Source organism: Cebus imitator, unplaced genomic scaffold (genome assembly GCF_001604975.1).
Source record: "Cebus imitator isolate Cc_AM_T3 unplaced genomic scaffold, Cebus_imitator-1.0 Scaffold183, whole genome shotgun sequence".
In the NCBI taxonomy this organism is placed as follows: Eukaryota; Metazoa; Chordata; class Mammalia; order Primates; family Cebidae; genus Cebus; species Cebus imitator.
In genome coordinates this window covers 697711-711653 of record NW_016107498.1, presented here as the reverse complement: position 1 = coordinate 711653, position 13943 = coordinate 697711, and the positions used below count along the sequence as shown (strand labels likewise).

Genomic DNA, 13943 nt, shown 5'->3' with positions numbered 1-13943 from the left:
GTGTGTGTTTAGAGCAGTCACTGGAATGTGTGTGTGTGTGTGTGTGTGTGTGTGTGAGCAGTCACTGGCCTGGAGAAGAGAGAGAGGTCAGCTGTGCTCCAAGTGTTAGTTAAGATTCAGCTTGTGGCTCACAAACAGAATATTCTCAGCTCCAAGAAGCAGTGCTAGGCAAGCAGCTCTCAGCAGAAGGCCAAGATGTTTATAGGACATTTGGGCTGTGGGGTTCTTACTGAACATAGGCGCAGCCAGCAAGCACCAGGCCTGATGGAAACTCAAACATACCACAGTTGGCTTTTCAGGTCCTGGACCTCAGAGGGAAGCTGACAAATCCTCCTTGCTTGAGAACTCCTCGATGACTGCCCACCCTTGTCATATGTGCTAGGGGCTGAGTTTATCCTTCTAGATGTTAAATGTTGTATGGTCTAAGGTGGATGAGAGAGTGAACATTATCTGGCTGGTATCTGAAAATTTAACCTGTAAATGCTCCCTTTCAGTGTGCGTGGGGATTGGAGGTAGTTGACATAGGTAGAGTGTGAGCTCTGTGTAGGTGTATGCTGGGGTGGGGAGACCCCATGCAAAGGATGTGAGTGTCGAGGCTTTTTGCTAGGTGCACAGAGCCATTCTGTCAATGTGCCTTGACTGAGCATTCAGCATATTCTTGCGTATGGTTTATGTTTATTCTGTTTAAGCAAAAGGAGACTTAGAAATAAGCAGATTTTTTCCCCACCACCCAGACTATAGAATTTAAAAAGATAGATAGTGTTTATAAAAAGAAATCCTGGCTTGAGATTTTTTTGAGAGCCCTGGGTATTGGCTCTTAAGTGGACATATTCTTCATTCCCAAGCAGTGCCAAACATCCAGTGGGTTGTATTTTTATAAATGTCATGTTATTCTACCAAGATCTGAGGTAACAACACTGGGCCATGCCTTGAAATGCTTTTAATATATCATGTACCTTGCTAGTGAGGGCCTGTGTGATGGAGTTGCGGGGACGTTTCAGTCATGTTTCTGTGTGTGAGAGAGTAGCCTGAAGAATACCTGGGAAGGAGTATGTGGTCCTGTAATCCTTCATGTCCCCAGAGATGAAATGCTTTCCTGCCTTATTAACAGCAAGGCCCAAATCAGTAAGAATTCTCAATCCAGTCTTGAACAACAGACGAGCTGCTGTTACTTTTGCAGTCTCTATGATATTACATTAAATGATTTTGTCTCTCTTCCTGTATTGGTTTGCTAGGGCTGCCATAACAAATACTACAGTCTGGGTTGCTTAGACAGCAGAAATTTATATCCTCCAAGCTCTGGAGGCTAGAATTCCAAGATCAAAGTGTTGGCAGGGCTAGTTTCATTCTGAGGCCTCTCCTGGTTTGTAGATGGCTGCCCTCACATGGTCTCTTCTCTGTGGGTGCATGTCCTGGTATCTGCAACCTCCACCTCCTGGGTTTGAGCAATTCTCCTTCCTCAGCCTTCTCAGTATCTGGGATTATAGGCATGTGCCACCATGCCTGGCTATGTTTTATATTTTTAGTAGAGACGGGATTTCACCAGGTTGGCCAGGATGGTCTCGAACTCCTGACCTTGTGATCCGCCTACCTCGGCCTCCCAGAGTGCTGAGATTACAGGTGTGAATCACTGTGCCCAGCCCCTGGTGTCGTCTTGTGCATCCAAATTTCCTCTTCTAAGGACACCGGTCAGATTGATTAGGGCCCACCTTAAGGGTCTCATTTTAACTTAATCACCTCTTTAAAGACCCTATATTTAAAAATAATCACATTCTGAGATAGTAGGGGTTATGATTTCAACTTAGGAATTTTGGGGGAACACAGTTAAGCAAACCATAACATTTCCAAAATATCCTTTTTTCTCTGAAGAATTACTGATTTTGCTAGGTAATAGGTATAGAGCTTATGTACTAAACCCATCAAGAATCTAAGAGCATTGGAGGCAGTATGGATGTAGACTGTTCTGAGGTGAAATCCTGGCTCTGCCACTTTATGACATGTTAATATCTTTGGACTTCAGTTTTCTTGTCTGTAAAATAGGATTAATAGTACCTATTTTACAGTCATATTTTGAAAAGTAAAGAGAAAATATTGAAGCCTTTCTAAATAATACATGTTAAAAGTCAAATGGACCATAGATGAGCACTAAAGGGGAGGCCAGTCATTAAACAAAGGGCATTTCATTCATTGACTCTCATTTTGGCCAAAGCCATCTTGTATTGTCATTATCTATCTACTGTGGTAGCCTGCAAGTATAAAAGTTAAGGGTGTCACCAGAGTTTGTTTTATCTATCAGTGTCCATGTACATATTACGTTAGCAGTGTAAAGGGAAAAGCAATGTTTTTTGCTTCTTGAACAACATAAATTATTCCTGGCCAGTGATTGTTTCAAAGACTTTCTGAAGAATGTCATTTTTCACCCAAGCTGAATAGGATGTTTCTGTTACACCAGACTGTGCTTTTCCTACTGTATCATTAAAAATTCTAGGTTTCTGGGATATTAATTTTCGTGTTTCTCAGGCCTTAGCAAAATGAATTCTCATTCTTTCCCTTAACAATTATCACCTTGACCTGTCTTTTCCCACAACAGGGAGGTATCTGTATACAGCTCAAAATACATACACCCAGGCATGCGAATCCCACACTCTCCCCATTCAAGAGGGCAAATAAAGCTGTGAGGGGTTGGCCTCTAGCCTTGGAGTTGGCATTGGGATGAGAGCACCCACTCTTTTTGCCCCTAGCATTACAACTAATTGCTTCATTCCCTCCCTCTGCACAGAAACACTGAAATCATGTCTCCAATTACTTCTGCTCAGAGGTGAAACACAGCATTCTTTCTGGCTGCCTTATACCATGCAGTGTCCTGTGTGTGGGGCAAGGAGGAAGTGAGTTGGGTTTTGTAGTGTGTGATTTTCCTCTGAAAATGCATGAAACAGCAACAAGACTACCAAGATACATTGCCTGGAATGGTTTCATGGTAGTGCCGAATTCATTCTACCTGTTATTGTGTCAATAAAAAAAATGTTAATATCTGCTGCTAAAAAATAACCAAATGCCAAAATCATGTATTCTCTTTAAAGTGAAGAATTTTTAGAAATTTGTTGACCTCCTTTCTTGAATAAATATCCTCCTATTTTTCCCCTTGTTAATAGCAATTTCAGCTTGTTCCTAAGATGTTGGATTTCATGGCCCATTATATACCATATATATGCACATATGTGTGTCTCTATATGTGTACACACACATAAACACACACTCTGTTGACTTACAGATTGCTTCTTAAACCTGCTTGAGTTTTTGAAATTAGCTACTTTACAGAAATCTTTAGAAATGTGTTAAAAAAATATTAAAGGCCAGGCATGGTGTGTCATACCTGTAATCCCAGCACTTTGTGAGGATGAGGCAGGTGGATCGCTTGAGCCCAGGAGTTCAAGACCAACCTGGATAACATGGCAAAAATCTTGTCTCTAGAAAAAGTACAAAAACTAGCCTGGTGTGGTTGCATGCACCCACAATCCCAGTTACTTTGGAGGCAGTGGCGGCGGGCTGGGGGTCAGGGTGTGATTGAGCCCAGGAGGTCGAGGCTGTAGTGAGCTGAGATCATGCTACCGCATTCCAGTCTGGGTGACACAGTGAGAGTCTGTCTCAAAAATAAGTAAATAAAAAATAAAGAGTGATTAATTCATTATATTGCTGGGTTTTGAAATTATTGATACTAAGAGGGCTGTGTTACTTTCCACAAAATATTTCCTTAAAATCCTTAGCATTATTGAATTAAGGGGGGAAGGAATCTCAGCAGTTCTGAATATCAGTAGGCATTTCCCACTAAATTAATAAAGGATTTCCTACATTACCACCACCCTGCCCCACATTAAGGAATCTTAGCTCTTTCACTCTGATAATAGAAAGCAGGGCTTACTAAATTTAACTTTACTTAAATTTTTTTTTTTTTTTTTTGGTAAAAGATGGCCGTACCTACTCTGTAATAACTTAGTTGGTGGGCCAGAAATGGCTCAGGGTTTCTAATTTTGTTGTCTCTGTAAAAGGACTCCAGCTTACTGCCACTTAATTCACTGAAATACTGTAAGTAATATATATTTTTTGCTTTCCCTTATTCGCTTTGTCTTCTCTGTGCTTTTCCTTCTTCACCTCAAATGATCTGAGTGTGGCTTGAAAAACAACAACAACAACAACAGTTTTCTGGAAGTTCAACTCTTTTTGATTCAAAAGTGGCAAAATAAGATTGAGATATCAGGATAAGAGCAGTAATGGGTTCCCTTTTCTGGTGATGTAATTTTTTTCCGCCTTTTAACCATCTAGGGAAGTAATTTGACTATTCACAGAATTGAGACGTCAGCCAATTATTTTACAGAATCTTAAAAATTAGCTGGTACTACTAGAATACACCCAGCATTGGGTACAGGTGGAAGTGAGTCCTACTTAACTATTCTTCCTTGAAGAATATCTGCTTATAACGAGAAGCATTACCAATAGAAGTTTGCTGTCTTGATGAAAAACAGGAGGCATTATGTAAAGGCTGAGGACTGCTGCATGGACCCATTTTTATTGTTTTATTGCAAATTAATTTTACTGTCCATAGTTCAGATGAAGACTATTTATTTCTAAACCATTAAGATGAAGGCAAATAAAATAGTAAAAATAAGAAAGACAGTAAACTAAATTCTAAGGGATTTTAGGAAATATTTAATGATAATCTAATATAACTAGAAAATTGTTTTTATGCCATGATGGTGTATATTTGATTTGTCTGTTTGATAAAAGAGGTGGGCAGATTTTAGAAAGGTAATTCATTTAGAATTTTTTTTTAAAAACTAAATCAGTAACTTTTACTTCTGATGAAGCTCATTTGTTAAGACTATCTCTTTTTTGGGGGAAAAAAAATTAAAAACCAATTCCACTGTTTCCTAGGTATGTGAGGTGAGCATTTGGCAAGAATATGAGACTTGATGAATAAAAATTACATTTTATAGCTTAATGCACCCACAGTAGCTTTCTCTGTGCAAGTTATTTTCTTTCTTTTTTTTAACTTTGACTTTAAATGAAAGGATATGCCATTTTACCAAGCTGCATGAATGCCAGAATTTTCATTCACTTCTAAGAGATCTGAATGAATACCAGTGTTATTTCCTTTGGCCGAGGTCTGCCTGCAAGAATGCTTGTTGCACTGGAATTTTGAAACCTTTCCTTTATTATGTTCTGTAAATGTGATTTCCTTTTACTGCATGCAGTTCATTCGAGGAAAAGATAGTTTTACATTATTACTTTAATTATTTACTAATTAAGCCAGCTTTTTTCCTGCCTATATTTCATCCAAACTTCTCAGATTTTTTTAACGTAAAGTGAGCAGACCTGGTCTGCATCATCCAGATCATCCGTCAGTAGATATTTGTTAAACATATCTCATACATGAAGTATTGTGCCAGGTAGCCTTCAATTCTTCACCACAGGAAATGATGAGAAGCATAAAGTTAATTTAGTGTCATATACCAACCAGCCTTATGATTTAATGTACTGTAAGACTTAATATGCACATAACCCATTAATTTCAAACCTTTCTTTTTTTGTAATTCACTGGATGTAATTTTTTTTTTCTCAGCATCGTTGAATTTGAATTTTGAACTTGTACTTGATATGTCGTATCAGACCCAGGGGTATTTATAGAGACCCTCACCCCAACAGAAAATACCAAATTTTTCATTAAATCTGAATAGCAATAAACAATAAATGATTTTTAAATACAAATATTACCATGCAAATTGAGGTGAGAGTCCTGTATATTTATTTGCTAAACCTGGCAAGCCCATACCTAAAAGAAAACCTTATTCTGACTCAATTTACATAAATCCTAAATCAGGGATGTTGCTCATGAGCATCCTATAATCAAAAAGCTTTTGTTTACATCAGTCCTACATTTAGAATCATGAGCTCTCAGTATTTTATTCACAAATTCCTCAAGTTTTTTGGAGGCATGGTACTTTGTAGGGATTCACAAGCAAGGCAGACAAAAACAAGTAATTTTTTATTTTTGTCCAATGAAAGGTCACATGTCTTTATTGTTTATCCCAGTCTATGTTCTTATAAATTGTCTAAATATCTGTGAAAATCATTTGTTCTCAACTGTTAACTCTCTAATATTCTCCCTGACTTGAGCCCCAAACCTAGCATAACTAAAATAGTCCAATAGTAGCCTTGCCTTGCCAATTTCTTTTCTCCCCTAGTCTCCTCTCCTTCCCACTCCAAATAGAAAGTCCTTTATCATAAGAATAAAGCATGACATTTCTGTGATATCGTGCTCATTCTGAGTGACTCCACAACAGTGTCCATATGATAATTTGTAAATGTGTCAAGATAAAGAGAGGAAAATGAAAACAACTAAGTTTCCTCTGACAAAGGAAGATAATGTTCCCAGAAAGCCCTGGCTTGGAGACTATCCCAACAAAAACAACATTTTCTTTCGTGGAAATTTTTTCCAAAGCGGTGTTTAGGGTTTGGTGAACAGTAGCACAGGTACTAATTTGAGTCCTCGGGGGAAGGGGAGTACATGCTAGCTTAGCAGTGGCAAAATGAGAACTTGAACCTTTGGGAAGATGTTTCTGGGGCTTTGTTCAGAAACACGAGGATAGAAACACGAGGATAGAAACACTATAATAGTCTTCTTCCCTTGATGCACTAGTTTGGAAAAACTGGGAGCTGATACAGTTATCTGCTTAAAGAATTTGTCTTTCTAGTAGACTTAGTTTTTCCACAATGTAAATACTGAAACCTGACTTTGCCTAGCTGCAAAATTTTATTTTGGTTAGGGAAACGAGCCTCCTAGTTTTGGTGAGGCAGCTGGATTCTGGTCTCTCCATAAGCAAAGTCCTTGGACTTTTTTTTTTTTTTCCTTTTAGAGAGCAAACACAAGGCCATTTTCCTGCCTGGCACAGGAGCCTTTTCTGGGCTTGACCTGAGGGCACCGTGCCCTTTTCTGCTTCTTTCCTTTACTCCCTGATCACTGCTGATAAGCTCTAAAGGGAGGACATCCTGACAAATGCAAAGGTTTGGTGCTTGATTAATGGCAGTAACTATTTTCTTATTGTGTCCCTGAGCAGCTTTTGATTTGTTTCTCAGCCTGCCCACCTTTCGGATGGTGCTTTGAACTCTTAAATTTTCTTTAAACATAGCACAAACAGTGCCTCCCCTTTAAAGTGCTGGGCTGTCTGCCTAATAGCTCCCCAGATTTTTTTTTTTCCTAGCTCTATTTTATTCAGATGGAACATAAGGTGATAAGGTGAGGCTGGCAAGACCTGGCCTCAAGTGTAGTCTCTGCTGGTCTGCCGGCAAGTAGTTTCTTGGGAAGGTGTTGAGAGTGAAACACACACAGCTCTATCCCCAGGATATAAAAAAGCTTCAGGTGAATGAATGGGAGGCAATGTACAAAGTAGGTAAGAATGTTTTTCTTGAATGAAACTGTTTACATTCACTTTGCAGCTCTATCACCTACTGTAGGTAGAACCTTGCCAACTGTATAATTTTTCTCTTCTGTCATCTGTGAAATGTGAATGATGAGCTCCTAGTTCCCAGTGTTAAGATGAGTTGAGATACTCCAGATGCCTTGTACATGGTAAACACTTAATAAATGTTAGTCTTTGTTATTGCTAAATTCCTACAAAAGTAAGAGTTCAACACTGAGGACATGATAGACATGTTTTAGCAAAGTTTAGGTGATTAAAATTTCGGTGTGGTGGGACCAGTGGTCAAATCCCTTCTCTGCCTTTTGTTAGTAATGCCTTCTCTAAGACACAGTTTTTTTTTATGTAGAAATTCTGATAATAATAGCAAATATCTAAATATCACAGATTCATTTTGAGAGAGGATTAAATGAAAAAGTAGGATTAGCCCAGTATTCTGACAGAACAGTTTTAGGAGCCGGTATTGTTATTACTAAGTCAATGAAATAATATTAAACATCAATATTAATGATAGTATCCGGTTTCTCTCTTAAGGTATGAATGTGGAATGGGATGGGATGAAATTACTTCTTTTTCCATGGAAGATTATCTTCAGTATTCAGTGGCAGAGTTCACTGAAAACCAGAGTTCAAGAAAACCAGTTTTCTTGGCTGTCAGACCAAGTGTTCCCTAGGTGAAATTGTTTTCCCCGGCAAATCCAGTATAGTTCCATGCCTTCCATTTCCCCGAAAATGTTGTTTGAGCCCTTATTTGAACGCATAAGGAATATTTTATACCAAAAGTCATTTTGTGAAGTGCACCAGATAAAATAAATTGAAGTAATATTTACCTGTTAAAAATCCAAAAGTCACAAGTAGATGAATTTAGTTAAGATTAAGGCTACTTTTACCTATTTTCACACCTATCTTTTTGTATGTAAAGTACTTTGATGGGCTCACCACTTTATCATTTTATTGCATTTTATTACATCATAAATTTTTATATCTTGCTAACGATCCTACAGGAAGCTTAATTGTTTATAGGAACATCTTAATTAACTGGAGCTCACCAGGTTAAGCAGAACACAAATTGAAGGGGTTATAAATGAAACACTAGGAGATTTGGCTGGGTCATAAGGACCCCAGATGCCTCAGCAATATCATGTTGATCCTTTCAACCAGTCTTCCTTCTCTCTTGTGTCATAAATGGTAACTTCTTCCAACTCCTCTCCCCTCTTTACTGAAGTGCGAAATTGCTGGATAAGTACAGTATTTTAAACAAGTCTGAATTGCATTCTGGGAGCCCTAAAATGCCATTTATACATCCCATCCTTACCAGGTTTTGCTTTTGTAGGTGTTTATATATCTTCAAACGCTTCCTGAATTAATTTGTTACTAGTTAGCGTATACCGAAAGAATTGTATAAGAAGTACTTTAAGTAGTTATTACCACAACTGGATAGAGTTGTAACCAGCATTTGTTAAAAGGCCCAGTAGTGAGATACCTCTCTCCTTTCAGCTGCTCCCTGGTACCCAGGGAAATACCCACTTTAACCTCATGAGCCTCCTAGCCTTCTGTATAGTCGAGTGTCACTGTAAATTTGAATGCAACCCCATCTACTTGAAAGTATAGTCTTGAGCCTTAGATTCTATTCACCAAGAAATGTAAAGGCAACTCTAGACCTGGCTGTCCGGTGAGGAAGCCACTGTTGTGGCTTTTGAGCACTTGAAATGTGGCTAGTCCAAATTGAGATGTATTGCAAGTATAAAGTGTACACAACATTTCGGAGCTGTCATCTTATTTAAAAAAAGAACGTAAAATAGTCATTAGGAATTATTTTATTGTCTACATATTGATAATATTTTTGATGTATCATGTCAAATATAGTTTTAAATAAATGTCACTTCATTTTTTACTCTTTTAGATGAAACCAGAAAAATTAAAATTACATATGTGGGCTTGAATTATATTTTTCTTTCTTTCTTTTTTTCTTTTCTTTTTTTTTTTTGAGACAGGCTCTTCTCTGTCACCCAGGTGCAATGGTGCAATCACACCTCACTACAACTTCCCCTTCCTGGGTTCAAGCACTCCTCCCACCTTGGCCTCCTGAGTAGCTGGGACCACAGGTGTGCACTACCACGCCCAGCTACTTTTTGTAGAGATAGGGTTTTGTCTTGTTGCCCAGGCTGGTCTCAAACTCCTAGATGCAAATGATCTTCCTGTGTTGGCCTCCCAAAGTGCTGAGGTTGCAGCTGTGAGCCTCCATGCCGGGCCAGGAATTATATTTTTTATAAGATGTGGTAATTGTAGGCTCTAGGTGTGAGATAATATATTTAGAGAGGTAAAGCTTAGGTTAAAGTGGTTTGGTGGCAGAATAGTTACAACTGGTGTGAGAACCCTAGCATCTTAAATCCAGGCTCTTGTCCCTGGACTCACCACTGTAAACTCTTTCCCAGTTTTTTGTACTTTCATGCTTGCTGTGCTATTGATCCTGCCCAGTCCTTCCTGTGCCTTGTTCTTCAAGGAAGTGGGATTCCCTCCCCTTTACTCCCCTCTCCACCACCACTCCCCACCCTTGGAGCAATTAAGTGCTCCCTTCTTTATTTTCCCAACACACTTTGCTGAGACCAGAGGGTGGTTTCTGGGTAATACTGACCCTTCCACTAACTTGGGCAGCTCAGGAAGGGCATTTCATCTTTGTGTACTAGAAGCTAATGCAGCATCTCTCATGTTGTGCATGGAACAAAGGTTTATTGAAACTGTAAGCTTATGGAAAAGTCTCACTCAGATTCCTAATTGCCAGTTTCTTTTCCAGCAACCTCTTCCCATTTTTTTTTTTTTTTTTTTGAGACGGAGTTTCACTCATGTTACCCAGGCTGGAGTGCAATGGCGCGATCTCAGCTCACCGCAACCTCCGCCTCCTGGGTTCAGGCAATTCTCCTGCCTCAGCCTCCTGAGTAGCTGGGATTACAGGCACGCACCACCATGCCCAGCTAATTTTTTTGTATTTTTAGTAGAGACGGGGTTTCACCATGTTGACCAGGATGGTCTCGATCTCTTGACCTCGTGATCCACCCGCCTCGGCCTCCCAAAGTGCTGGGATTACAGGCTTGAGCCATCGCGCCTGGCCAACCTCTTCCCATTTTAAGGTGTAATGATAGCCCACAAACACCTTGTTTGTATGTCCATTTGTGCATTTTTCTTTTCCAGTTCTCATTCTGTTTTCACCTTTGCTGTTTCCTCTCTGTCTTCAGGCAACAAAATAAGTGAAAGGTAAGTGGGAGGCTTTAGTAGCCCAAATATCCAGGAAATAAATTTTAGCGAAGTTAAATTTGTTTAATCATTAACAGATGTTGGTGTTTTTGTTTTATTCAGAAGATAAAATCTTGAGTGAAATACCTTCTACTTTCCAGTTTTTAAATATTCCTTTGCCTGCAAAAATCTGAGGGTAAGACATTACCCACCCGCCTTCTTTTGGCTAATCATGTTTTCCACTATCAGTAAAAATTAAAAAACAAATCAACCCCTAATATAAAAGAAAACACCTGTTTGGCTTGGAGAACTTGGCTAGGGAGGTCTTTTTTTCTGACATGCCAAAAGCGACCATCACAGGGCCCCTTAAAAAAAGTCATTTTTTTTCTATATTTCATGTGAGAGCATTGGCAGAAACTCTGACAAGCAGTTCTTCATATTTTATTATGTTCTTGTCTGCAGAATCTCTGTCAGGCAAAAACCTTGTCAGCGGAAAACCTGTCGTAGGATCAGAGGAGACAAAAACAGGTGTCACACAGGCAGTCAAAACTGAAGGAAAAAAAAGATTAGGCTAAAGAGAGAGAGGCAGACAATTACATTAATGCCATTGCTTTTATCTTATAGATGTGTGTTATTATCTCGGGGTGCTGAGTGCGCAATTGCCTCAAAGAAAAGTAGACAGGAGACAAGGGGAAACTTGATAGTTATTAACTGAAGAGGCAGTGTGTCAAAGCTGGATGGGGTTCAAAGTTTTGCAAAGGAAAAAAAAAAAACTGCAGGCAACAAGCAACGGCTGTGTGGTTCTGCTTTCGGCTACATAAACCAAGTAGCTATCTAACATTTTCTGCTTGGAAACAGATCATAGAAAGAAAAATTAATGAAAGATTTCATTTGGAGTTTTTGAGGGATAACATTTATCCTATATATATGCGACTGAATCATACAACCTTTCCTCTCTTATAAAATCTTGCTACAGTGTGAGGCATGGTGAGGCATGAAGACAGGCATTTGTCAGTTCAGCTGTGTTGTTTGGATATATTTAAAACACCTATTATCAACACACTTTTAATTTATAAAAAGCTATTAAGAAGCCCTTTTACTGAGTGTGAACATCTGTATGTGCAAGCTGTAAATTAGGAGATCACATATGTGTGCCTCAGTCAGAGACTAAGTGAATTTGGCAAGTGTTTTCTATTATTGGTTTTAAATACAGTAAAATATCTAAAGGAAAAATTGCTACATTTTGCAATTTGTATTGACTATTTTGATTGTGCCTGTTGGTACCGATCAATTGAACTTTATTAGAAATTAGAGTTATGATGATCAAATTAGTAAACAGAATTCAAAGCACTAACCAATATCTCTCCTATATTTCTTCATTCACATTACTTCAGGAGACTTCACTTCTTTTCTGAAAGTTTGTGCTCCATTAAATACATGTGATGGTATAAAATGCTTTTGTTTTGCCAATGGTCTAAATCCCAAAAGATTTTTAGCCTTGTGGGTAACTCATACATGTCAAACAGGCCACTAATAAAGAATGGGACGGTAACTTTAGGTTTCCCTCTCTGCTCAATCATATGTTGATCACATTAGTGGAAAAATCAGCAGATACTACTTCAGTTCTTAACATTTTCTACTCGCGCATTTAAGATTTCGTTAGGTTAGACTTTTCCTAAGCCGTAAGACTGCCCTCTTAACCCATTTTTATGAGCAAATCTTTACTAGGGTCTTTTTATCCTAACAGTTACTAATACAAAGCAGTTTGATACTTGATATATGCATTAAGCAAATCCAGCAATCCAGAAGAAAACACACATCAGGGCCAAAAGTGTGTGTGATAGCCTAGAGATTTTAAGGGATTACAGTGGGGGAAAAGGATTGATTATAGATTTAGAATGAGATTTCAGCCTGAATTACTGGGGGAAGGAGGGAAAAATACTTGTGACACAAAGGTGACATTCATTTTTTAAAAAAAAGACTAAGTATAATAATTTCTTTCTTTTGGGTATTTCCCTACCGGATGCTGGTTTTTTATGTCATGATTCTCTCAATTTTGAAATATTTTTTCACGTGATAGTTTAAAGCATATATTTTATGAAATAGTAAATATGCCTTGCCTTTGCAGTTTTTGCTTAATGAAATTCTTATATAGATACATGCTCCTTTAAGAAAATCAAGTCTTCAAAGTGAATAGCTGGGGAGTAGGGTGATTATTTTCTTACAGAGGAATTTATATTTTTGTTTAATAAAAGATGTACATAGTTAATTCAGGTAGCAAATCTTAATAGTTACTTTTAAAATGAAATATGTTTTATAGTCAGTATACTGTGCATTTAATCCACCGATATATAAATTGAATAAAGCAGGGTTTGTGTAGCCAACTTTCCGCTGGCCGTGGCAACTGGAGGTTGGCTAGAACAGCGGCAGCAATAATAATAATCCCCAAACCTGGTTTCAGCAAGTAGATTCAATTACTAAATCTCTTCTTCGATCTAACTGTCACATTTGCAGATAAAATTTTCTCTTTGCCTGTTACTACCTTCATGTGGAATTGCTGCAAAAGAGCAAAGGCATGCCTCCAAAAGTGGGCCATGCAAGAATGAAGGAGCAGGAGAATACATATAATCAAGGACCTGTTTCATCTTCTAGCCAGGAGAGAGAGCTTCTGAACAGCCAAGTGGTGAAATACTTTTATGTGTGCCTCAGTTAGACTTTAATGATTTTCAAAGGCTGTTCTGAGGACTTTATTATGCATAAGGCCATAGGGGGGAAATGCCAATCAGCTTGAAATATTGGCTATATAGTCTCAAGTGGAGCTCAGATTCTGCCCTGGACTGATTGTTGGTATCGATATGCATGCATATATCCACATACCGCTTACATGTCAACTGAGGTTGATTAAAATCCATAGGACAGTGGGGCCTATTGGAACTACTTTTGTCCCTCTTCCCTCCCTACAGTTTGGAGTCACATTGATAATAAACCATAAGAGTATTTATACATTATCCCTCATGTATGAAGGGATAAGAAAAAAAAATCAAAGACCATTCACATAACGTATATAAGGTATAATAATGAGGATTTGTAGAGGCTCAGTGGAGGTTTTTCATTTTAAAAAACACAAACTATTTGTTCAAGAAAAAAAAAAACAACTTTGTATATAAAGGTTGACAGTTTCTATCACCACACTTGGGGACCAACTCTCTTAGCTACATATCATTCATTGTCTTCTTTTCTT

The 13943-nt window shown here is 38.3% G+C and overlaps 1 protein-coding gene across 5 annotated transcripts in view; it reads left to right on the top strand.

Moving 5' to 3' along the window:
• BNC2 (basonuclin 2) overlaps positions 1-13943 on the top strand; it is a 453480-nt gene that overhangs the window by 289332 nt on the left and 150205 nt on the right. Inside the window, exon 1 of one of the 5 annotated variants that reach the window (XM_037744751.1) lies at positions 3986-4083. The exons of the other annotated variants lie outside the window; for them this stretch is intronic. The gene's annotated coding sequence lies outside the window, so the exon portion shown is untranslated. Of the gene's footprint in view, positions 1-3985; positions 4084-13943 lie in introns of those variants that run through there. 5 annotated transcript variants of the gene reach the window in all.